General features: G+C 44.7%; 1 long non-coding RNA gene across 1 annotated transcript in view; it reads left to right on the forward strand.

Annotated features, from left to right (window-relative positions):
* The window catches only part of LOC144785395 (uncharacterized), a 302873-nt gene extending 275487 nt beyond the window's left edge, over positions 1–27386 (forward strand). Inside the window, exon 3 of the long non-coding RNA XR_013601854.1 lies at positions 27148–27386. This is a non-coding gene — a long non-coding RNA (uncharacterized LOC144785395). The remainder of the gene's footprint in view (positions 1–27147) is intronic.
* Positions 27387–27758: the final 372 nt, after the last annotated feature.

The raw sequence follows: 27758 nt of genomic DNA on the forward strand, positions 1-27758 counted from the left end.
GAATTATAAAAAATTAGTGATAGAGGTTTTTTTTTTACGGTAGATTTACCGTTCACGTACCATGCGCGTACGTACGACGTACAGTGCGATGTTCGTAAGTCGTCCCGTAAGCGTACCTAAGCAAGAAAAAAAGGATTTTGACCTTGGGGATCATTATAAAACACCCTAAGCAACCCAAGGGGGTAAGGAACTCCTGTAGCAAACAGCAAACATTCGACACACTCAATCTACACATAAATACAAATAAATAACAAATCACATTTATTCCCACATTAAATAAAAATGAAACACTTTCTATTGCTTGAACTCTTGAACCCTTTCCAACTGACAAAACTGTCAACCATTCCCCCATTCCACATTCTGCCAGTTACCATAGAAACACTTCAGGGAACACCTAATTGAAAACACAGGTGAAAAGTTCATCATACATTGTTGCAAATCAAAACAGCAAGTTTGCTTGACTTGTCAATATAACAGCTTATCTTAAGTAATGTTCTTTTCTAGCACTTTTTCGTAACCAATAAATAACAGGCTTTTAAAAAACAGAAAATTGCACCCTAGTTTTGTAGCTAATAACTTTTCAAACAACCTATCACTTCTTTGCTTTTTTCAAAAGTCCACTTATCCACCATTTTAGAAACAAATCTTCAAACTGCCCTTTCATTTACAGAAACCATCTGAGTGCATGCAGATCCAGACCTCTCTTCAAGATGCTTAGAGTGTGGATCGTGGGACACAGCTATATTTTCTGGAGTGAAAGGTACGCAGAACAGAAAGGAATTCACAAAGACCTAGGGTTACCAAATGTAGACATTAAATGGATTGGACAGAGAGGGTTAAAGTGCCACCAATTGATGCCATTGGTGAAATCCTTTATGCATCTCCAACACCCTGACCTCATAATTGTGCAATGTGGTGGCAATGACCTAGGCACTTTGACTGGGGTAGGTCTGGAAAAGTTAATGAAAGACACCTTTACAGAACTGATGTCACTTTTCCCCCAAACTACCTTTGTCTATTCTAATATATGTCAAAGGCAAAAAATGTACTGGTCCAATCAATTTTGTCCAGAAATTGAGAAAGCTAGGAAGCATGTGAAAAAATCTGTTTCTGCGTTTCTCCAAGACTATAGAATAGGGTCCATTTACCATAACAATATGCGCTTCAATATCCATGGCATCTGTAGGAGAGAAGGTGTACATTTTACAAATGAAAGGAACAGAGGCTTCCTCTTGACCTTTAGACTCTGCATCGGTACTTACTTGTAGGTACTAAAATATCGCAATAAACACAAGGGTTCTTTTTAGAGCCACCCAACATGTAAACACATACACTTCATAAATATCTAAAAATATTTTTATTTTTCTTGCTTAGGTACGCTTACGGGACGACTTACAGACTTTGCACTGTACGTCGTACGTACGTGCATGGTACGCGTACGCTAAATCTCCCGTAAAAAAAAAATAGCCTCTATTACAATTTTTTTATAATCCCCGGGGACCCCATCCCCCGGGGCTAAAATATAAAGTTGGGACCGTGGGGGGAGCCCCAAAGAACCCACGATCCCAGCCGGCTCCCAGCGTCCTTCGGGAGCCGGCATTGCTTTTCATCAGAGAGAGCAGCTAACATGCTGCTCTCTCTGACAAAAAGCAATCTGCTTTCCTATTTGAAAGAGAGAGCAGATTTCCTGCTCTCTCTCAAATAGAAGGAATTTGGAAAGATTTCTGGCTACCAGATGAATCAGGATAAGACCGAAATAATGGCCTGGAATCTTGATACGGGGGGGGCAAAAACTACATCAGAAATGAGATATCTCGGGGTTAGGGTTACACAAAAGATTGAAGAATTAGCTAAAACTAATCTTGATAAGATCAAAAAAGAAGTCGTTGCTACATTAAAAGGATGGATGAATCTACCTCTCTCGATATATGGACGAACTAATCTTGTAAAAATGGTGATAGTACCAAAAATCACATTTTTGTTTGAGACTATTCCACTTGGCTTCAAAAAGGAATGGCTGGCCAAATTACAGAGTGAGATAACATCTTTTATCTGGGCGTCAAAGGGCTCTCGGATTTCATGGAAGAGACTAAGGAGGAGAATGAATAAAGGAGGGTTGGCGCCCCCAGATATTCAAATCTATGCATGGGCCTTCTGCTTAAAAAACTGTAGGATGTTGTTGGGTACCCTACTTAAATCCACGATTGGAGAAACTTTTGGTATGTTGTTGAAAAGGTCTGGATATCATGATTTTGGTTTTTTATATAAGTTTGCAGACCCTAAATTTTTTAAAAAGGTGAGACTTAAGATTTTGCGGGACTTGGCTGAGACATGGTACAAAATCAGAAAGTTATTAAAATTGCCTTATTGTAGTTATATGGCGCCAATATGGGAGTCTCCTGGGGCTCCATCCTGGACAAAAGACGCGCTAGCACTCTATTTGAAAAAGGAACCTGCTCTGCAAAGATGGAAATATCTGTTCCAGGATGGTAAACTTATATCATGGGACCTTTGCCAACATAGGTGCGGACGGGTTTTTTCGAAATACAAATATTTACAGATCCAAAGCTGGGCTAATGGTTTGGAAGCAGAGATTGGAATTGAAAATGATTTTGAGTTGAAGCTGGAGACAGGGATCTTTAAGAAAGAAGTTGCCTTCTGGTATTGGGCGATACTAGAAATGGAAGATGGACCATTCGTTTTGCCAGAGTCCCTGTGGATGGATAGCTTGCCAAGGATCGCGACAGAAAATCAATGGCAAGTAACTATGTCTATGTTATACAGTATTGTTAAACCCGCAAACTTAAGGCAAAACATTTTATTTACTATCCACAGGGCATATTGGTCTCCATATAGACTATCCAAATTTAAAGCCGGTGGAGTTGTTGGGTGTCCAAAGTGTAAGGCTCCAAATGTGGATGACTTGCATATGTTTGTTTCCTGCCCAAAAATAATGCAATTCTGGATAGATGTAAGTAATTCTCTCTCCAAATCTTTGCATCTACATATTGAGGTAAGCCCAGAATTAATTATTACAGGTAGATACGATTTAGAAAACAAAAATATGAATAACAATGTTAGACTTATTTTTTATGCTATGTTGCTAGCGCGCAGGGAGATATGCAAGCTATGGGTCTCACCACTTAGTCCTAATTTAATGGATTGGATTATAGCCATGAGGTATATGGCTAAGCTTGATATTCTAGACCACTCCAAGAGAAATCGGGGATTTTGGATACCCTTTCTGTTATGTTGTGGTTGAATAATTTTGTTTTGGATTTCCGATGATTAAGCCCGTGCCTATCTCGCTGGTATATGGTTTCTCAGGACGAATAATAGAGTTGGAGGAGGACACACTTGTTGAGTCAGGTGGCCAAGATGGGCACTTTGGAGAATGGCCGGATTCAAAAATAGGTGATGTCTACGCCCCACTGCTCTAAACCAGCCTATGAGATAAAAAAGCCCAGTGGTGGATTAAGATAGAAGTATGGGTGGCGAGGTGGCAAATGAGGAAGAAAAAAAAAAAAAAACATGTAAACACATACACTTCATAAATATCTAAAAATATTTTTATTTTTCTTGCTTAGGTACGCTTACGGGACGACTTACAGACTTTGCACTGTACGTCGTACGTACGTGCATGGTACGCGTACGCTAAATCTCCCGTAAAAAAAAATAGCCTCTATTACAATTTTTTTATAATCCCCGGGGACCCCATCCCCCGGGGCTAAAATATAAAGTTGGGACCGTGGGGGGAGCCCCAAAGAACCCACGATCCCAGCCGGCTCCCAGCGTCCTTCGGGGGTCGGCATTGCTTTTCATCAGAGAGAGCAGCTAACATGCTGCTCTCTCTGACGAAAAGCAATCTGCTTTCCTATTTGAAAGAGAGAGCAGATTTCCTGCTCTCTCTCAAATAGGAAAGCAGTTTGCTATGGTAGGGTGGGAGCCATGAGGCTCCCACCCTACCATAGCAAACTGGTATCCCGGGGTAGGTACCCGGGACACTGCAGGAGCCGGCTCTGGGGAGGTGGCGGTCCCCAGGGCCATCAAAGTCTCAAGGAGGGGGGCCACGCGGCCCCCCTCCCAACATTGAAAAGCCCCGGAGGTTGGTGGTCCCCGGAGCTGGGGGGACCATCACGTACCCCTATATTTAATATTAGAGCCCCAGGGAGGTGGCAGTCTCCGGGGCAAGAGGGAGGGCTTAAGCCCCACACACAGCATTTTTTTTTAACAAATAGAGGCCCTGGGGGGTGGCGGTCCCCGGGGCTGCGAGGGGGCCATGAGCCGCTCCGCATACTTTTCAAAAAAGCCCCAGGGCATGGGGGCCGATTATATAAAAAAAAAATCGGGATTTTGCCCCCCGGGGGCTAATTAAGAATAAACCAAACTTTGTTTTTTTTTTCTTTTACACCACGTACGCATACCATACGCGTACCCCGCGATTTAAAAAAAAAACATTTGGGCCTTGGGGGTCCTTGTTGGACCCCCTGAGCAGGCCTAGGGGGTCAGGGTGTTTCTACCCTGCCCCCTTTGCGTGTTTTACACGTTTGTTTCACAGCTCTCTTGTGCCTCAGTTCTACCTAGGCACAAGATACCTGCCAACACTTCATGGTTTGGAGTGTTGACAGACAGTTGACAGCCAATGACCATGCAGCTTGTGCGCGTAATGGTACGCGTACTGTCCTCTGATGGTACGCGTACGGTACAACTTCGGATATATATCTATGATTTTCTCAGGAACTACAGAATGGATTTACACCATTTAACAAAAAGGGTGATCTGCAAACCGAACTCTACCTCTCTGCCAAATTTGGTGTAATTCCGTTAGGCCATTCGAGCTGTAGCCCTGGCGAAAGGTCCTATGGAAAATTGCATGGGGAAAACATGTTTTTGGACCCCCCTTTTTTCTCAGCCCCTGCTTCACGAATCACTCCCAAACTTTCAGGGAAGGAGCGGAGTGGAGCAGGCCATATTCTTGGCCAAATTCACGAAGATTCGTCAACCGGCTCCAAAGTTTTTCCAAATAGAATGTTGCAGAATTTCTATGGAAACTAGGTCCTAACTATAACTACCTACTGGCGACCGCCAGTAGGTAATACACACACACACACACATACATATATATAAAAATAAAAACTAACCTGGAACAAATTTAAAAACATTGCCAATGTAATTATATATAAACAGTAAACAAACAAAAAAATATGTTTTACTAAAAATATCTTACAAATAGCACATTTGCTAATCCAAAAATATGAAATTAATGAAACGAAAACATAATAATATACATTTTAACAATACTAACCAAACTATTACATTTTAGAAATAATAAATATACCATTCCCAGTCCAGCCGGTGCAATATTAGGGAAAGAGTTGGACTCAGGAGTGGTAAAAATGGCCATTCCCATGCCAGTCTGCCAGTCTGTGTAATATTAAGGAAAGCATTGGGCACAGGAGGGGTAGCATTTCCTATTCCCACTCCAGTCTATGCAACAGCAGGGAAAATGTTGGACTCAGGAGGGTCAAGTGTACTATTCCCACTCACATCATTGCAACAGTAGGGAAAGCATGGGACTCAGGAAGAGTATCATTTACTATTCCCTCTCCAGTCATTGCAACAGTAGGGAAAGCGTTGCGTTCAGGAGGGGTAAAATGTACTATTCCCACTCCAGTCGGTGCAACAGTCAGGAAAGTCTCTGACTGTAGAAGGGTAAAATTTGCTATTCCCACTCCAGTAATTTCAAAGTAGAGAAAACGTTGGACTAAGCCACGCTACCGTGCCGGACAACCGATCGTCTAAAATCAGGAAATAAAATGGAGGAAGGGTGATACTGACTGATGCTTACCATGATAATTTAGCAATCAAATATAAAATAAACGTCATATACTGCATTTGAAATCTCGGATACAATCAGATTTTATCAGATTTTAAAAGGAGAAACCACACCGATGAACGAATTCAGCACAGACCGCAAGAAAATGTGTTTTTTGCCCTGAAGAAGAGTCATACAGAGGAAGGTTAAACACTAATAACCTTTACTGCCGGATACAGCAGGAACGATGGTTGAGGCTAATTAATCCATTCCCCTGTATGGAGATGCCTGTGAGTATAGTTATGTCACACTCCACAGATAATACCACCATAGGAGAAAGGGAAAAAAGGCACAAAAGAAACATTAACGTTGCCACTGCTTAACCCAGAATAGGGATGTCTTTGGGAGATGTAGACCTCTCTCCTGGAAGCAAAGGGGATCCCCTCTACAATAAGGCTGCTCAGAGTTTACAGCGGTTCTCCTGTGTTTGGTTACCGAGCGTAAGACGCCCGGTATCCTTTGCAGTTCCTTCCGTTGTGCTCGATCCTTTCGAGCGCGTCACGGATACGTCTACCAAGCACTTAGTAAGGCGTTTCACTGCTCCGGGGGATTTAACAGCACCAGGGCGCTTTAGGCGCAGTACGGCAATGCTTCTCTGGGGAAAATGTCTTGAATCAATAAAAAAGGCAGCCGTCCAGAAGGCGGATGCCACAGGTACACCAAAATCCAAAGTTCAGCAGCTTGTCTGACGCTGCTGTTTCATGCAGTTTCTCCTACACCGGAAATACTCGAGTGGCAAGCCCCAAGCAAAACAAAGGCGGGGCTTATGTACCAGCAGTCAGGTGCGACAGCTAGCCTTCCCTGAGAGTTATGGAAGCTGTAGTTCTGTGTCCATTCATTTATACAGTGTCCTGTGTATGTGCCCCATGTACCTACCCCGCCTAGCCATGACTGTACCCCCTCTCATTGACGGACGTCTCGGCGATCTGCCAGGTTTGGTGGGAAATCATGAATGGTAGCGCCTCAGAAGACCAGGGCAATGTAGATTAGCCACTGGTTCCCATGAGCGATCTTCAGGGCCATAACCTTTCCAGTCAATGAGATAATGCACGTGTCCCCGAATGTATTTGGAATCCAAAATGCTCTGCACCTCATACTCCTCTTCCCCATCTATTTCCACAGATTGTGGTCTCACTGGTAAGCGGGTACCCTGGAGACAGGGTTTAAGAAGGGGAAACGTGGAACACTGGGTGAATTCGCCAAGCAGGGGGAAGTGTTAGTCTCATGGTGACAGGGTTTACTATTCTGTGGATAGGATAGGGACCTACAAACTTTGGCTGCAACCTGTTGTTCCTTTTGAGTTTCAGGTGTTTAGAGTTAAGACACACCCTATCTCCTACCTTATAGGAGGGTTCTGGTGTTCTCTTTTTATTTGCCTGTTGTTTATCCCGCCTTCATGCCCCTTCTAGGTGTGTTTTGGCCTTGGCTAATACTAGCTTAAGCTCTGCATGGTGTTCTTGAATAGAAGGAAGATTAGAGGCCACAGGACGTTCAAAGGGTAACATATTGGGATGAAAACCATTGAGACAGAAGAAGGGAGAACCTCCTAAAGAAGAATGATCTGCATTGTTGTAGGCAAACTCTGCTGTCCACAAGAGTGTGCTTCAGTCGTCTTCTTGTAACAATGTAAAACACCTCAAGTATTGTTATAATGTCTGTTTCAATCATTCTGTTTTGCCGTCTGTTTGTGGATGATAACTCGTAGACACACGGGCATCAATCTTCATGACCCTACATAGCGCTTTCCAGAATTTGGAGGTGAACTGGGTCCCTCTGTCTGTGATGATGACTGAAGGGATTCCGTGTAGTTGAACTATGTTTTGTAAGAAGACAGTTCTGCCGAGGTTGGCAATTTCGTTAGAGCAACAAAATAGCCCATCTTGGTCAGATGATCAATAACCACTATGGTGTCGTGGCCAGAGCTAAGAGACATCTCCAAAATGAAGTCCATGGACATCGTGTGCCAAGGAGCTGGTGGTGTGGGTATAGGTCTAAGTAAACCGCTGGGTGGTTGATGCTGTGCTTTGGCTTGTGTGCAAATAGAACATTCAGAAACGTTTCTTGTAGTGTCTCTCCAAAGTGACACCCACCAAAAGTAACGAGGCATGGTTTGTAGCGTTTTCTGCATTCCCATGTGTCCGCCCAAGGTCATATCGTAGATCCATTGTAAGGCCTGTTGCTGGAGTGATCCTTCAGGAACGTACAGTCTTTCATCATGAAACAACAACTCATCCCTTGTGTGACCCACTTGTGGGACACCCCCGCGCCGCACGGCCACCAGCTGCTGCGTGTGCCCATTGCCTTGCCCTCTGCCCCGCTGCCTGCCTCGCTGCCGGCTGACGGCTGACTCCGCTGTTGGTTGGTTGTTTTGGCCTTGTTTTGACCTTCATTTGTGCCTGTTTTTCTTGTTCTTTTGTGCCCGTGTTAGCGTCTTAAACCCCTTTTGTATTGTTATTATTATTTTGTTGCCGTGTCAGCGTTTCTCCTTCCTGTTTGCCCGCCTACCTCGCCGCCCTCCGTCTTCCCCCCCGCTTCCCGCCACCACCGCAGACCCCGCCCCTTTTTTCCTTGTGTTCCCTCCCCGCTCCCGCCTCCCAGCTGCTCCGCCCACCCGCGCACTTGGCCTTATATGGCGACCGTGCGACGCAGGTGAGTGTGACCCACTTGTGGGACACCCCCGCGCCGCACGGCCACCAGCTGCTGCGTGTGCCCATTGCCTTGCCCTCTGCCCCGCTGCCTGCCTCGCTGCCGGCTGACGGCTGACTCCGCTGTTGGTTGGTTGTTTTGGCCTTGTTTTGACCTTCATTTGTGCCTGTTTTTCTTGTTCTTTTGTGCCTGTGTTAGCGTCTTAAACCCCTTTTGTATTGTTATTATTATTTTGTTGCCGTGTCAGCGTTTCTCCTTCCTGTTTGCCCGCCTACCTCGCCGCCCTCCGTCTTCCCCCCCCGCTTCCCGCCACCACCGCAGACCCCGCCCCTTTTTTCCTTGTGTTCCCTCCCCGCTCCCGCCTCCCAGCTGCTCCGCCCACCCGCGCACTTGGCCTTATATGGCGACCGTGCGACGCAGGTGAGTGTGACCCACTTGTGGGACACCCCCGCGCTGCACGGCCACCAGCTGCTGCGTGTGCCCATTGCCTTGCCCTCTGCCCCGCTGCCTGCCTCGCTGCCGGCTGACGGCTGACTCCGCTGTTGGTTGGTTGTTTTGGCCTTGTTTTGACCTTCATTTGTGCCTGTTTTTCTTGTTCTTTTGTGCCCGTGTTAGCGTCTTAAACCCCTTTTGTATTGTTATTATTATTTTGTTGCCGTGTCAGCGTTTCTCCTTCCTGTTTGCCCGCCTACCTCGCTGCCCTCCGTCTTCCCCCCCGCTTCCCGCCACCACCGCAGACCCCGCCCCTTTTTTCCTTGTGTTCCCTCCCCGCTCCCGCCTCCCAGCTGCTCCGCCCACCCGCGCACTTGGCCTTATATGGCGACCGTGCGAACGCGCAGCGTTCACGCGCAGCGTTCACGCGCAGCGGGCGCGCCGATTGTGCGCCGAAGGCGCGCCAAAGGTAAGCCCGTCTGCGCCCGTCCGCGACCGGATCGCGACCAGCGCCAGGACCCCTGGCCCACGAAGACCCCGACCGACCCGCCTGACGTACTCCGCCGCCACCCTCATCGCACTCAACACCAGCCGACTCCCGGAATGCCACCAAGCCACCCCACGACGCACCCACGGACCTTTCAGCTGCCACGCCTGCAAGTTCACCTGCATCCGGACCTGCCTCGTACCAGCACCCGCCAAGTCGAACACCAGCAGCATCCACCTCAAGTGCATACTGCTCAACACCCGCTCCGTCCACAGACACGCCATCGAACTCTGGAACCTCCTAGACGCCACAGCCCCTGACGTTGCCTTCCTCACGGAGACCTGGATGAACGCCTCTTCAGCCCCCGACATCGCCATCGCCATCCCAGAGGGCTACAAGATCGTCCGGAGGGACCGCAACGCCAACCAGATGGGAGGGGGCATCGCCATCATCCACAGGAACACCATCCGTCTCACGACCAGCACCAACAACACCCTGACCAGCGCCGAACACCTGCATTTCCAGATCCACACCAACCCGAACACCACCCTTAGAGGCACCCTGATCTACCGACCCCCGGGACCACGCACACAATTCAGCGAGGACATCGCCGACTTCGTCAGCCCGCATGCCCTCCCCTCCGCTGACTACATCCTCCTGGGGGACCTCAACTTCCATCTGGAGAACAACAACGACCGCAACACCAGCACCCTGCTCGACAACCTCGCCAATCTTGGACTCAAGCAGCTGGTGTCCACCCCCACCCACCTCGCCGGACACACACTCATCGCCGTCTTCTCATCCAGCAAAGACGTCGCCTTCAGCCACGCCACAGAACCCCACTGGACGGACCACAGCTGCGTCCACTTCACCTTCAAGAGAACGACGACCCACCACCACCAGCAACAGGCCGCCCGCAGAAGCTGGAACAAGATCACAGCAGACCAGCTCGCCACCTCCCTGAGCCAGCACCCTCCTGCCAGCTCAGCGAACCCCAGCCAGGCCGCCGACAACCTCACGAAGTGGATCAGCACCTGCGCGGACGAGCTCACCCCGCTGAGGACCCCGCCCAGCAGACCCGGCAGCAAGAAAGCCCCGTGGTTCTCCGACGAACTCAAGAGCTCCAAGAAGAACTGCCGAGCCCTCGAGAAAGTCTGGAGAAGGGAACCTACACCGGACAACAGGACCACCCTCAAACTGGCCACTCGGAAGCACCACCAGCTGATCCGCGCCGCCAAGAAAACTGCATTCAAGGACCGGCTGGACAACAACGCACACAACAGCAAGGAACTCTTCAACATCGTGAAAGAGCTATCCAACCCCAGCGCAGGAAACAACGACATCACCCCATCGCAAGACCTCTGCGACTCCCTCGCTTCTTACTTCCACAACAAGATCGCGGACATACACAACAGCTTCAACAAACAACCAACGCACACCATGACCGAACAACCACCCCCCACCACCACCCTCCACGCCTGGACCCCGATCAGCACCGAAGACACCATCCGCACGATGAACTCCATCCACTCCGGATCACCGACCGACCCCTGCCCTCACCACGTCTTCAACAAGGCCGACGCTGTCATCGCACCCCACCTGCGAGACATCATCAACACATCCTTCGACACCGCCACCTTCCCTGAGAGCTGGAAGCACGCCGAACTCAGCGCTCTACTCAAGAAACCAACAGCGGACCCCACCGAACTCAAGAACTACCGCCCCATCTCGCTCCTCCCGTTTCCAGCCAAAGTCATCGAGAAGACCGTCAACAAGCAGATGGCCGCCTTCCTCGAGACGAATGGATCCCTCGACCCCTCACAGTCCGGCTTCCGAGCCAATCACAGCACCGAGACCGCCCTCATCGCTGCCACCGATGACATCCGAGCCCTGATGGACAACGCAGAAACAGCGGCCCTCATCCTCCTAGACCTCTCCGCGGCATTCGGCACTGTCTGCCACCGCACCCTAGTACAGCGCCTCAGCAACGTCGGAATCCAGGACAAGGCGCTGGAATGGATCATCTCCTTCCTCGACGGAAGAACACAGAGAGTCCGCCTACCACCGTACAAGTCAGAGGCCTCCGAAGTCATCTGCGGCGTCCCTCAAGGATCCTCTCTGAGCCCCACCCTCTTCAACGTCTACATGAGCCCCCTCGCGGCCATCGCACGCCAACACAACCTCAGCATAATCTCCTACGCCGACGACACCCAGCTGATCCTCTCCCTGACCAACGACCCCGCCACCGCCAGAACCAACCTACACGAAGGGATGAAAGAGGTAGCCGAGTGGATGACGACCAGCCGCCTGAAACTGAACTCGGACAAGACGGAGGTCCTCATCCTGGGCTCTTCACCCTCCGCCTGGGACGACTCCTGGTGGCCTCCCGCCCTGGGCACCGCACCCAAACCGACAGACCATGCACGCAACCTGGGCTTCATCCTGGACTCCTCCCTCTCCATGACCAGGCAAGTCAACAACGTCTCCTCGGCGTGCTTCAACATCCTACGCATGCTACGGAAGATCTTCTGGTGGATCCCCACCGAGACCAGGAAGACCGTCACCCAGGCCCTCGTCACTAGCCGACTGGACTACGGCAACGCCCTCTACGCCGGTACCACCGCCAAGCTCCAGAAGAGACTCCAGCGGATCCAGAACGCCTCAGCCAGACTCATCCTCGACATCCCACGACACAGCCACATCTCCGGACATCTGAGAGACCTTCACTGGCTCCCCGTCAACAAAAGAATCACCTTCCGCCTCCTCACCCACGCACACAAAGCCCTACACGACCAAGGCCCGAGCTACCTCAACAGCCGGAGCAACTTCTACGCTCCCAAACGCCACCTCCGTTCAGCCAACCACGCCCTCGCCGCCGTCCCCCGCATCCGAAGAGCAACTACAGGAGGAAGGTCCTTCTCCTACCTGGCCGCCAAGACCTGGAACTCCCTCCCGACCGACCTGCGCCTGACCCAAGACCACCTCTCCTTCAGGAAGAAGCTGAAGACCTGGCTGTTCGAGCAGTAGCGGCACCCCCCCCTCCCCCAAGCGCCTTGAGACCCTACGGGTATGTAGCGCGCTCTATAAGTGTCATTGATTGATTGATTGATCCCTGACAGAATGATGTTGTGGTTCTTCTATGACCCATGCATCTTTATCGAGGCCAGTGATTTGTTTCATTACCTCTTTCAAGAAGTCATCAGTGGTGATTAAGGCTATTGTCTCTGTTGGAAAGGAAGCCTTCTGTAGTATGATGGGCGGTTCTTCCACAAGATCGGCACTGACTGCAGGATTAGGCAATGGTCAAGAAAGTGCACCAGCTTTCTCGTTTTGTGGTCCTGGTCTGTATTTGATCACAAAGTCAAAGTCCGCAAAAAACAATGACCATCGTAGTTGAAGAGAAGTTAGGGCTCTGGCACTTTTTAAAAACAGCAATACAATACAATATGAGGAATACATAGAATATGAAGAATTCAGCGTGACTGTCCGAGCTGCCCATTGCACGAAGGGATCATGCAGTGTAAGCCAGGGCGTGCCCAATATAAGAGTGAAATGAGGGGCATCTATTAAATCAAATTGGATGTACTTATAATGGTTCATGCCCACCTGCATTTGAATCTGCTGGGTGTGGTATCGTACAGGGCCGGACGTCAGTTCTGTACCATCTACAGCCTTTGCTAGTTCTGGGACCTTCTTCTTTACGCAGGGTATACAGATTTCTTGTGCATAACTTTGGTTGATGAAGTTACCCGTAGCCCCTGAGTCTAACAGGGCATGTACTAGCACAAGTCCTACCCCAGGTATATCCAATGAAACACATACGTTCATATGGGCCACTGTGTTTTGGACTGTGTTGACCACAGCTGGGCAGACCTCTTCATCTGTTGACCTCAAACAAGGGATCTGTAACTTGTTTGGGCACTTTAGTGTACCGAGTTCTCAAGAAGGTATTCCACCACTGGCACGTTCCGGTTCCCTTTGAACTCTTTGTAGGTTGTTTTGGTTTTTGCCTTGCAGTCTTTGATAAATTGCCCAGGGTTTCAACAGTACATACATAGCTGTTGTCTCTGCCTTCGCTCTCTTTCATCTTGACTTAGTGGACCTCGTATGCCACTTATCTGCATGGGTTCTGTCCCATCAGAAGCTGGTGGATGTCCTTCTGTTATAGCTCTTGGGCGGGGTGGTATATATCTAGATTCAGTACGCTGTCTATCTCCTTTTCTTTCTTGGTCTATGGTCCAATTGAACGGTGAGGTTAATGAGTTCATCACGGGTGGCACCACCTGAGCCAAGACGTCTTTTAGTTCACTTCTCAATCCTTTATAATACAAAGATGTCCTTTTCTCCATAGGCCAGTCCATTTCAGCCATAAGCCTATTGAAGGTGGTTATGTATGTTAATAAGTCTTGAGTACCTAGTTTTAACGTAATCAATTCCGTGCCTAACGAGAGCTGGTGTGACTCAGCTGTGCGCGAGGTAGGGTCGTGATAGTGCTATCACGCACCACTCTTTACAATAGTGCCTTCCTATCAAACAGTTTGCGCATTTCCTCACAGAAGGTGTCGAAGTTACGCAAGACAGGGTTGTCTCTCTCTATGAGGGGAAAAGACCAACGAGCTGCATTACCCCCAAGATAAGACATCACAAAAGCCGTTTTAGCCTAGTCAGTAAGAAACACTTCTGGCTTGCACATAAAGAGTAGTTTACACTGCCCCAGAAAAATACCAAACTTCTTTGGATCCCCAAAGAATATTTCAGGGGGAGCTAAGGGTAATTGTGCGAGCTGTATCACCGGTATGGTGGAAGGACCTGTGCCCCCTCCCAAGGTATGAGTCAATAGCCCTGCATCCACATCTTGAGACGCTGGCGGAGGTAGTGTCCAATTCCTAATGTACTGGGCCCCCCGTGTACCCGTAGGGCTAGAGCGAGACAAACCTGCAACTTCACAACTCATGGTGCCCATTTCATTTTGTAATTCTAAATTCTCACCCCTGAAAGCATCTACCTCCATCTTTAGGGTGGTCAATGTTTCCAACACTGATGTAAGAACAGTGTTGATTGTTCAAGCCGTAGATTACTGTGGGCTTATCACTGTCATACAGAGGAAGGTTAAACACTAACCTTTACAGTCGGAAACAGCAAGAATGATGGTTGAGGCTAATTAATCTGTTCCCCTATATGGAGATACCTGTGAATATATATATGTCATGCTCCACAGATAATTCCACCATAGGGTAAAGGGAAAAAAGGGACAAAAGAAACAATACCGTTGCAGCTGCTTAACACAGAATAGGGATGTCTTCGGGATATGCAGACCTCTCTCCTACGATCCACCCAGTCTACCCTGTAAGTGAGACACAATACACACATATGAAGTTCCCCCCTATATGTTTAACCACAATATTCCTCTATGTGTCACGTACTTACTCATATTGCAGCTGCACATCTCCCAGCAGAAAAGGCACAAAAGGGAAAAATAAAGAATAAAAAATATACATTTCTGTTCCACGTGGGAGTTGCCTGGTGTGTACATGTAACAAGGAAGCATCCCTTAATTATACAGTCAAGGTGTGAGGTACTTATCTTACTGCAGATAATCCTCTGGAAATGGAAAATGTTCTTTGACGTTCCAAGGAATCCTGTTTGCATCAGCTCCTGAATGCTTCTGGCTGTGTTCAGAATCATAAATAATTATAATCTTTCCATATGGCTGCTCAGAGCCTTGAAATAGTTCTGGAAACTTCAAGTAGACTTGTCCCCCGCTCTCTCTTGCTCTCCTGAGCGGATCTGGCAAGGCTAAGGTAAGGAAAACTAAAGCGCTTCACCAGCGCTTCAATAGCCTCACTCCGGAGGATTCCATGAGGCGAGGAGTATTCCCCGCTCTCTCTCTCTCCTGTGTGAACCTGGCATAGCTGAGGCAGGGTAAACAGAAACATTTCACCAGCACTGAATTAACCTCACTCGGGAGGCTTCCAGGAAGCGAAGGGGATCCCCGCTTCAATAAGGCTGCTCAGAGTTTGCAGCGTTTCTCCAGTGTTTGGTTATCGAGCGGAAGATGCCCGGTATCCTTTGCAGTTCCTTCCGTTGTGCTTGATCCTATCAAGCGCGTCACAGACACGCCTACCAAGCACTTAGTAAGGCATTTCACTGCTCCGGGGGGTTTAACAGCACCAGGGCGCCTGACTGCCAGTACGGCAATGCTTCTCTGGGGAAAATGTCTCGAATCAATAAAAAAGGCAGCCATCCAGAAGGCGGATGCCACAGGTACACCAAAATCCAAAGTTCAGCAGCTTGTCTGACACTGCTGCTTCACGCAATTTCTCCTACACCGGAAATACTCGAGTGACAAGCCCCGAGCAAAACAAAGGCGGGGCTTATGTACCAGCATTCAGGTGTGACAGCCAGCCTTCCCTGAGAGTTTGGAAGCTGTAGTTCTGTACCCATTCATTCATACAGGGTCCTGTGTATGTGCCCCATGTACCTATCTCCGCCTAGCCATGACAAGAAGTCCGAGGGGACGAAACGCATTGGCTACGGTCTTTTTATCTTGCTGAAAAAGAAGCTATGAATAAAGAATTTGATGAAAACAACTCAGCTGAACTGCCATTCCTTTGACAAAATGTGATTTACAAATTTGTATATAAAACGAATTACTTGTTGTGAACCTCAACTAAAATTAGAGTGCTGGACCATTGTGTGTTGTCTATGGTAAATTGAGACAGTCCGTGCCTTAGGAGATTTAGGGGATTTGGATCTCCGGTCCGAGGCACCTTGCCTGTTTAGATAAAAAAAATCACTAAAGATAGGTGCAATTTTGTCTTGCCCCAAACCCTGTTCTATCTGCATCACAGAGGGCAACTCTTGCACTGAAAAGTAAATATAAAGAAAAAAGAACAGTAACGCTACCGCTCTTATGGCTATTTTGATGAATTGAACACCCACATTAACACATACTTAGTCATAGGTTGCCGGCATCTTCATTGTCTGCACTTTGTAGGATCAAATTAAAGGGAAAGATCACCTGGCGGAAAAGTATAAATACTTCTGGGCCATTCTAAATGGGAAGTGTAGGAGCCTGATATCTTTGTTGAACACTATCCGCCATATTGGTCTGGTCAAAATCATACAAACGGAAGGAATAGTGAGAAAGTTAAAAATGAATCTGGAAGTTACGCATGCATATTTTTAATGTCAATACAAATTAAAGTTAAAAACAGACCACAGAACGTCAGTATATAAAAGGTATGCCATTATGTTGGAAAATGGAGATGATGGCGTCCATCTTAACTGAGTCAAAAAAACAAAAAAGGACTCACCGAAATATGTAGGGTTAAGAATTCATGGGTTAACACATAAGGACAACTGTGGCCATTTCAACTTATTCGAAAAGAAAGAAGTGAAATGGCTTCAGATTGTGAATCAAGATAGATAAATCCAGCAAAACGAGATGGAAAGTCAAGTTAAGGCTGCCACAAAGATCCATGACACAACCTTGTCAGTTACGCAGGAACTGTACCAAAAAGGAGGACTATTTTTTGGAAGCAAAAAAACTTAAAGATAAACTCAAAGTCCGTGGCTATCCAGCAAGATTATTAAAATAATCCCTTGAAAGAGCATGGTATAACAATCAAAATGGCCTCCTTGAGATCAGGAAATGAACTAAAGTACCACAATTGGTATGTGTTTCCACTTTTGGAACTCATTCCAACAAAATCAAGAAAATACTCAAAAAACATTAGACATTGCTCAACAGATTACCTGAATTTAAACAACAACCATTATTTGCATTCTAAGGAGGTTCAAACCTTCGAGATCATTTAGTGCATGCCTTTGGTGCGCTGTTACCAGCCATTGTGAACAACTTGTTTTCAGGACTACCCATAGTAGGGCATTATAAATGCAACACTATGTAAACTGTTAAGACATCGCAGATTAATGGCCAGCAGGTTATACTGAAACAATTTTCCAACTGCAATACAAACAATGTAATTCATTGTATTACGTGTCCTTGTGGGCTACACTCCATAGGAAAGACTACCCAACAAGTAAAAAAACATATTCTGCAACATCAGCTCAGAATACATTGCAACGTCGAGAAGGCCCCCCTAGTTGAACATTACATTAAGTACAAACATGGTGAAAAAGATATGCTACGGTGGGTTATCGAAGTAGCAAAACCCTGTATTAGAAAACCTAATGTTGAACATGTATTGACAATCAAGGAAAATCATTGGATCTGCAGTACAGACAATGTAAACAAAGGTCTCAATACAGCTGTAGAGTGGCACACATTGATATCTATAATGTAATACCTCAGGTTTGGATGTATTTAACTATAATCTATATATTATCCATGGGAGGCATCTCTTCCAAAGATCTTAATGAGGAACTTCATTTGAACAAATGTATTTCCTCGATACTATGTACAGTTATTTTTAGTCCACTTAGCATTTTAGATGACTCATAAATAAGGGCCAGCAAAGCTCCCATATCAATGGGAACCGCGGAAGAGATATTGCTACCCCTATTAACTTTGAGCAAGAGTTATTATATATATATATATATATATATATATATATATATTTCTGATGTTTGATTGATATTTTTTTCAGTTAGAGGAATAGTCTGTTTATTAAGAACATCCCATAAAACGCTTGAAATGTGATAACTATTTTACCCCTCTGTAGCAATATCTAATTCAAGCTATATTGTCAAAAAACTACAAGGTTCCGCAATATACCTTATGAAAGCAAATGTACTTTTTCATGCTTACCGACATTACTAACACTAGCTTCATCTATGGTGATTCATTTGTTCTTCCAACTTTTGACTAACAAAATTATGTTATGGATCTTTGTGGCACCCAAATTGAATTGTATCTCAGTTGAATTTCCTAAAAAAATGTAGTTCTATGTTGCTGGATAATTGTCAATTTACTTTGACATTTGTTGTTAAGAAGCCACTATTCAGGGCTCTAGATAATTATTTTTTTGAAATTATGAAAAAATAAAAATCCTCAAAAATAATCCCTTGAGGGCATCTTTACCTGAACTTGTACATTACCCAAGCTTCCAAGGGTCTATTGGTTTGCCCATTTTGTGTATGCTACTTGTAGAAAGTTGCTATTTTCTTGTCCTAAGCCTGTTTCTGGGTCAAATCTCAAGGTGTAGCTGGCAGTTGGTCTTTGTGTATTCCTCCAAGACAGCATCACAATAGAAGGTCAGGGTGTTGGTAGGATGGGCTCTCTCTGGAAGGATGAGAGGGAATTTAATCTTTCACTTACCACAATTGAACATCAAAAGCACTGGCTCGGGGCGCATCAGCAGACTTCACACTAGCCTATTGTGCTCCCCAGACAGACTGGGGCCAGGGCAGGGAGGCAGGAAAGTCCAGACACCTCTGTAGGGAGAAACTCCAGAATCTTCTCCCACTTCAAAATGGGCACCCGCTGTAACAAGGGGACTCACAGATCCACTCTTCAGTAAACTCTTGGATCTGTGGACTACAGATTGACGCTTTGTTGCCTTGCTTCTTGAGGCTGTACTGTTTGCTGCGATGGAAAACTGGGACTGTACTTTTCATCTCAGGCAGAACTGACTCTAAGGGTCAGCTTAATGACTCCCGGTTCTGAGCTACAGCGATACCAAAAGCTCAAGAGGCCTCTATGCAGACTGCCCAGCTGACCTGCTGCAACTGGTCTCACCTGGATATGCAACTGGACCTGCCTGAGCCCTGCAGGCTCCTGATGGAGTTATTTCCTGATCCCCAAGAGGTGTCTCACTGGTCCTGGACCCAGGGTGAGTTGAGTTCCACCATGAAGAAATGGAGAAATCTTGACGTTTTCGGCTCTTCAAGAACACATATAGGCCAGTTCCCACCAATATCCACCAACGAGAAGCTCCGGTAAATCTCATTCTTTGTGTTACAGAGACCTCCAGCAGTGATCAGCAACACGAGATCTGTACTTTGTGTTACAGTGACACCCACCTGGAACTCTCTCCCTGATCCTCGTAGCCTCCTTCCCCATGAATGGAAATCTTCACTCTGGACTTTCCCAGGTAACTTTTCCAGTGGGACATACTTGGTCCCTGTATCTGACCTGCGCTCCATCACGGTGGCCTGAACATGTTTTTTTATCTAGTCTCACACTACAAGATAAGCATGAGTGGCACTTTGTGCATTTAGGTGCTATACACACCTGAAATCTTTAAAATTGCATATCTCTGGTTTTACTGATTGATTTCATTTTGGTGTCAGATAATACATAAAATGTAACTCTATTTTTCTAACTTTGTGTGGGATTTTTTTGTCTTGTGTTTGCACTTTATCCTTGTTTAAGTGCTGCATAAACGCTTTCCACATTGCCTCTAAGTTAAGTCTGACTGCTTTTGTGCCAAGCTACCAGAGGGTAAGCATATGTTAATTTGGTGTCTCTTTGTGGTTCATCCTGAGGAGGGCTGTGGTTGTAGCTTGAGTAGGGTTTCACCCAACTCTATCAACAACGCAGTTTCTCACAGGGGCACAAACCATCAAACCTGAAAATTACTCAAACCGGCAGTGCATGGCATAAACAAACCATTTTTTGTATTTAGTTTTGCTCTAAATTAGGTACCAAGTAGTTGTGCAATATACTGTTCATCTTTTTCAACTTCATTATATTCAGTATTAAGGCTCCTCAAAGGAGTGTAACACATCTGATGTAAAAGCAGTTCACATTCCAGTTTTCACAATAATATGGCACATGTTCCACACAGCAGGTAACACAGACACTGGAATTGCTACAAACGAGAGACATACGTTCAAAATCAAAAGAAGTATTCTCTCTATAGCTTCCAGGATTGACAATATACAGCAATGAAATATGATGTATTCCATCCACTATTTATGGCAGGTGGTTGTCAGATCAGCTATCCAGTAAGGTCCTTGTTGCTCTTCGCAGACACTTTAATGTCCTCCTCCCATTTCTCAACAAAGACCTTGTAATCTAAAGTTACACTTTGGATGTACTCACCTACGCAGTTCCAGATAATACTGGTATTTTGATGGCCCAGTACAGGCTTACCATTCATAGCGATACACTCCTGAACAAGTATAATATTCAGCAATATCAATGTAGTTCTCATTTTGCCAAGCTTCTTGACCAGGACTATTCCTAATAAATAGAATTTGAGGTGGATGTCAATGCAAAATATGTCAGTTCTGACAGCTTATATGTAATTTCTGTTCACATGCTCACAGCTTTACTGCCATAGTGTTACCACAATTATGGAAGTTTTCACTAGTAACCAGGTTTACTTTCTACATATGCAGGGTCAGCAAATAAGTCTTGTATGGACTGTTATAGTATATCAATTTAAATTGTGTATTTTCAATAAAGGATCTAGCACATACTTTATTACCTTATGTTCTCTAGGGCGGGAAATCTTCAAGTATTTTCCCTAAGTCGGTTGAGGGGATGTAAGATCCATACAAATCAGACATAAGAATTTCTCCCTCCACAAACTGCACAGGGTGTGATGTTGATGCTATGAAGATATAAGTATTTGTGAAAACAAGGTCATACTTTATGAAATTTGGCAAAAATGACCACATACGTCAGGAAATATTTGGTTATAGTTTCCACAAAAGCACAAAACTTCCTGATTTCCAGCAACCTATCACCATTGTACATGTGGGTGAAGAGAATAGGGCACTAAAGTTCCCTCTTCTGCAATGGGAAAAAGGATCAACAAAGCTGTGTCCCGCAAATGCAGCTTTACAGAATATACGTATTGGTGTCCAGGAGTATCCTGGAGACCGTCAAAAGAAAACAGTTATTTGATCTCAGATCTTGTGCATTGCTATAATAAACAATTAGAGGATACAGGATATGAGGCCCCTGAGCATGCTTTATATTGTGTGCAATGCAGAGTAATTTAAAGTCAATTGTTTTATTTGCTGGCAGCCAGTGAAGGCTGGCCAAGGTCAGGCGTTCAGACTGACATTTTGGAAGGCACAACAAAAAACAAACTGCAGCATTTTGAATAGTCTGCAACCTCTTTAGGACACAGGCGGTGCTGCCTCGGTAAAGCAAATTACTGTAGTACAACTGTAAGAGTAAGAGACCTTGGAAAACTGTTCTTCAGGTTTCACCAGGTAACCATTTAAGTATCTTCGTCAAAGCTCTGAAAAGGCCAAAACAAGTCCCTGCAACTTTCTTCACCTGGGAGGGCATGGGGAGATCTTTATCCAAAAGAACTCGCAAGCTCATGATTTTTGGTGAAGGAGATGGACAGTCTCCTGGGAATGACCGTCAAATTAAATAGTCCCAGAGGGATGGGGGTATTACTGACCACAATTACCTTTTGTCAATGTGTAATTTCAGGCAATTAGAGGTCATCCATTTGTTGGAATGCGCAAGGCAGCTGTATAGGTTCACAGTGGTTTGACTCATATTGAAGGTACTTACTGAAGGTAATTATTATTTTATGGCAACACCGAGAGCAAAAACTGGTGCTGGCATACTTGAGACAGTTCTTAGCATGACAGACACCTATAACACAATAATGGGTTAATAAATAATACATTGGGGCACACATAGCACAATTTGAAAAATAATAGATACTAGCTGCAATCTTCTTTTAAAATTCATGGCAAGTATTACGCCCTAGATCTTTAAAAGATCAAGTCAGCACCATAATATAGGTCGTGGGCTAAATTAGACATTTTTCTGTGGTGTGTTGTTACATGCAGTTATTAGGAAACTTCAGCAATGCTAATTGTAGAGTTCAGGTCTTTTGACATACCTTCCTGGAAATAATCTGGGTCAAACTTCATATGATGCCACTTCCTGTAATGTCTTTAAGGTCAAAGGCGAAAGACTATATGATATCTCTTCCCCTACCTCTGGAAGTATGAGGAAATTATGTCACTGGAATAGAAAAGACATTTATCTGCAGGAAATTGTTCAGCCTACCTCATCTTTTTTTTTTTTTTACTTTGCAATCATGTCACTTTGCAATGCATACAAAGTTACAATTTCAGTTTGGCAAGCTTTATTTGACAAATTAGTCATATCAGCACATAAAAGGTAAACACAATACATATATTTATAGCCACAGTAAAATATGAATGTGCAAATGAACAACTTGTATGGTATTCTATGCACCACAACAAGTTGACATAAAGAATAGGAAACAATAAATCATGATCCACGTAAGGGAAATAAGACAATTGAAATAGGCGGGAGTGGGAAAGAGCTCAACAGGGAAAAATGGAAAATAGGAATGTCAGGACAACTTAATTTGGGGAAGGTTGACCAATAAGAGGCCTTAATTAAAACACAGTTCATTGCTAATCACAATTTAAAACCAGTATTATATGATGCAAAATAAAGCTAAACAAATGTATTCATTTAGATCTTACTCTAATCAGTCAGATCCATCCCAGTAACATCCCATTTGCACAGGTGTAAGTTGAGTTTGGGTCTGCCCTTAGTATTATCAGTGGAGACCAGCTGCTACTGATCCCTAAAAGTCTACAAAGGGGTAGGAGCCATTTCTGGCCAGGTGCACTATATCCTGGGCAAGCAAAGAGCATATGCCCAATGGTTTCTTTAAAGTTCTTACAGTTATGGGACTGTAGGTCACCATTTGGGGTCGATTTCCTGGTTAAAGATTTTAGAGGGAGGGTGATGACCCTGAATTGGAAATATGGATGTCTGTCCAAGGGAACACATTTACAACAAACCATACCACTGCAAAGCAGAAGACATGCAATTGCATGTGGCCCTGCTCAGTATCCAAAATATCATTGCAGATGCATTATATTGTAAACATTTAGAAAATAATGTCTAGGATAACAAAACATTTTAAACTCCCTCTCTTATCTGTGCAGCCATGTCCCTAAAACTTTTTTTTAAAATTGAGTGAACCTACTAGGTATCAGGTAGTTACCTTGCAATTTGATACTACTATTTACTATAGTGGGTGTGTGATGTATTCAGTCTGTCACGATAACTCTTAAGTTATGACCTTGTAAGACAGCCAGAAAAATGAATTGTTATGATTATTGGCCACCATCTTCACAGGTAAGGCTCTCCTCTCATGGCACATTAATTATTGTTCAAACGCCTCCAGGGGCAGAGAGTGATGTGCCATCCCTATTAGGTTTTGAAATGCATTTTTAAAACAAGCATTGCTAAATGCAGTTGGTTTCGCCCATGTGATTCCTAAGAAGCTGTTTTTTGTTGTAAGTTGTAGCTTGCTGAGTAGTTGTTCAATATAAGTTGCAGAAAGCTTGCTAAAGTCACGTGACTTGTTTATATGCAAAAAGGCAATATATTGTGCTGTTACTAGTGGTATAGTGTGGGTAAGCAATAGCAATATTTCAAAACATGAAATGAAAAAGGGAAATAATAGAATTAATTGACGTAATAGCAATGCTATGTGTTTAGAGGAGTTCTGATAACTTTTGGGCCCGGCATCACTGCACCTGCTGCACCAATCAAATCATGCCCTTGGTGCCTGCAGGATAACTGCAATTTTGTCTGCCTGTATAGTAGTAAAATATAGCAATATCAGGCGTTTAGAGGAGGTCTGACAACCTTTGGGCCCAGTGCCACTGCACCTGCTGCACCATATAAATCATGACCCTATTGTCTGCAATGTAACTGCACTTGTGACTGCCTGTTTAGTAGCAACATATAGCAATATTAAGTGTTTTGTGGGGTGCCTAAAGCTTTTGGTCCTGTTGCTACTGCACCTGCTATTCAAATCATGACCCTATTGCATGCTGGACAAATGTACTGTGAATGTCTCGTTTAGTAGGAACATTTAGAAATAGAAATAATCCGGTTTAGTGGAGTCTCTAGAGTTTTTGACCCCAGTGCCACTGCATCTGCTGCACCATTAAAATCAAGTCCCCTTTAACTGCAAGGTAACTGCAATTGTGACTGCCTGTTTAGTAGTCAACTATAGCAATATTAGGTGTTTAGAGGAGTCTGACAACTTTAGGCTCAATGCTACTGCACCTGCTACACCATACAAATCTTGACACTGCTGTCTGCAATGTAACGGCACTTGTGATTGCCTGTTTAGGAATAACATATAGCAATATTTGGTGTTTAGTGGGACTACCTGGAGCTTTTGGGCCCGGTGCCACTGCACCTGCTGCACTATTCATGACCCTAGTGCCTGCAAGATAACTGCACTTCTGACTGCCTATTTAATAGTAAAATATAGCAATACTTGGTGTTTAGTGGAGTTAATGCAACTGTTGGTCCCGGTGCAACTGCACCTGCTGCATCATTTAAATCAAGCCCCTTTTAACTGCAGGGTAACAGCATTTGTGACTGCCTATTTAGTAGTCAATTATTGCAATATTAGGTGTTTAGAGGAGTCTGACAACTCTTGGACCCAGTGCCACTGCACCTGCTGCACCATTCAAATCATGACCCTAGTGCCTTAAAGGTAAATGCACTTGTAACTGCCTGTATAGATGTAATATATAGCAATAATCAGTGTTTAATGGGGTGCCTGGAGCTCTTAGGCCCAATGCCACTGCACCGGCTGCTCAATTCAAATAATCACCTATTGCCTGCAAGATAACTGCACTTGTGACTGCCTGTTGAGTAGTAAAATATAGCAATATTTGGTGTTTAGTGGAATTATGAGAAATGTTGGATCGGTGCCACTGCACCTGCTGCCCCATTCAAATCAAGCCCCTTCTAACTGCAATGTAACTGCCCATATAGTAATACAATGTTGCAATATTAGGTGTTTAGAGGAGTTCTGACAACTTTTTGGCCCAGTGCCAGCGCTCCTCCTGCGCCATTAAAATCATGACCCTGTTGTCTGCAAGTTAACTGCACTTCTGACTGCCTATTTAATAGTAAAATATAGCAATATTTGGTGTTTAGTGGAGTTATGACAACTTTTGGTCCCGGTCCCACTGCACCTGCTGCATCATTTAAAGCAAGCCCCTTTTAACTGCAAGGTAACTATATTTGTGACTACCTGTTTACTGGTCAAATATATCAATATTAGGTGTTTAGAGGAGTTCGGACAACTTATTGGTCCGGTGCCACTGCACCTGCTGCACCATTCATATCATGACCCTAGTGCCTAACTGTAACTGCTTGTATAGTTGTAAAATATAGCAATAATCAGTGTTTAATGGGGTGCCTGGAGCTCTTTGGCCCGTTGCCACTGCACCTGCTGCACAATTCAATTAAGGGACCAATTGCCTGCATGATAACCACACTTGTTACTGCCTATATAGTAATAAAATATTGAAATATTAGGTGTTTAGTGCGGTTATAACATCTTTTGGCCCGTGCCAGTGCACTTGCTGCACCATTCCATTTAAATCAAGCCCCTTTTAACTGCAATGTAACTGCAATTGTGGCTGCCTATATAGTAATAAAATGTTGCAATATTAGGGGTTTAGAGGAGTTATGACAACTTTTGGGCCCGGTGCTACTGCTCCTGCTGAACCATTCAAATCATGACCCTGTTGTTTGCAAAGTAACTGCACTTGTGCCTGTCTGTTTAATAGTATAACTTAGCAATTTTAGATGTTTAATGGGGTGCCTAGAGCTTTTGGTTCTGGTGTCACTGCACCTGCTGCATCATTGAATTCATGACCTTGTTGTCTGCAGGGTAACTGCACTTGTGACTGCCTGTTCAGTTTGAAATGTTAGTAATAATCTGGGTTTAATGGGGTCCCTGGAGTTTTTGGCCCAGGTGCCTCTGACCTGCTGCACCATTCAAATCAAGCCCCTTTTAACTGCAAGATGACTGCAATTGTGACTGCCTGTTAGTAGTCACATGTGGCAGTATTATGTGTTCAGAGGAGTTCTGACAACGTTTAGGGCTGGTGCACCTGCACCTGCTGCACCATTCAAATCATGACCCTGTTCTCGGCAAGGTAACTGCACTTGTGGCTGCTTGTTTAGTAGTAAAACATAACATAGCTCTTGTATATTAACTTTATTTTTGACTTGCAATGTTTATTAAGACATTTAGGATTTGATCATAATGACCAAATCTGTTAGGTTGAAAAAATCAATCTGATAATGCGTACAAAGTGCAAAGAAAGGTACTGAGGCATAAATAGGAAATGCCACAAACGTTCTAAGCCTACAGCATTTGCTTTACACAACTAAGTAATACAAATCAAGCATTCCAGAGTACTGTTAGAAGCTGTCTACCTTTTCCATGGGAAAGGATCTTATCTTGACAGTGAATTTGGCTTAAACAGTGTGAACACATTTAGTAGAAGTATCGTAAATGTGTGCAGACAGAGGCAGTTAAAAAAAAAAAAGTTCCACACAAAAGCGAATGAACACATTAATTCGATTTTGGAGAACAGATAAGAGCCCCTTTGAAGATATATTAAATATAAGAGATTTCACAAGCACATCACAAGCGCAGTGCAGGCGAAGCCTATTTTTGGTATCCAACTACAGTATTTTAAACCTGCTGATGTACTTCAGTGAGTCTAAGCACCAGCGCAATCATTGGATTGTGAGGCTCCTGTATATTAATTTGCATATTTTCATATAAACAAATTCAGACAATCTGAAGAGATTGGTTGTGTGAGGATAAAAATGCTCAATCGCGGATGTAAATCCAAAGGAATATTGTTAAGCAAAGAACATTTTAATTTAACTAGACTATGGTAGTGTAATTGGTGTTGAACTCTTTCTTGCCTTTTTCTTTTCAAGTACTATGAAGATGTATTGTTGAAGGCCATGGATGAGAAGAGCCTCAGCCCTCAAATGAAACAAAACGTGGAGACATATCTGAAATTTTAAAGTGATACCCTGATCAAGGCAACAGAATAAATTGTCAATGAAGTTCATTTTAAAAGCATGCATAATCTAAAGAAATGACAATTATGGTGTGTCTATCCATCTATAAAAAGTAAATTATTCTTGCATATATAATTTGTTTGCAGCAGAAATCATTGCTCCTAATAAAAAATCAAATTTGGTTAATTGTCTGTAAGAATGGTTGTCATTCAGGTTGGAACTTTGAAATACCACAGCTAAGGCTGTGGTGAAAATAAAGATTGAATTGGAGAGACAGAGGAATTATCTGTTCGCTGGCAAATAATCAGCACATTTCTGCACTGGACAAATATTGGGATCATCATTAGAGAGTGTATAGTATAATTCACAAAATGACTGGTTATGGGGACCATTGGAGGGTATTCAAGGAAAAATATCTTTTCTAAATTCAGGGAGCTGAGTTGGTGGGGGCTGGACCTTTGTTTTGCTTCCTGTAGAATTTCGAATAAAAATCTCAAAAGTTCCAGTTGAAGGAGTGAAGTTGC

This window comes from Lissotriton helveticus, chromosome 10, assembly GCF_964261635.1.
Source record: "Lissotriton helveticus chromosome 10, aLisHel1.1, whole genome shotgun sequence".
Classification (NCBI taxonomy): Eukaryota; Metazoa; Chordata; class Amphibia; order Caudata; family Salamandridae; genus Lissotriton; species Lissotriton helveticus.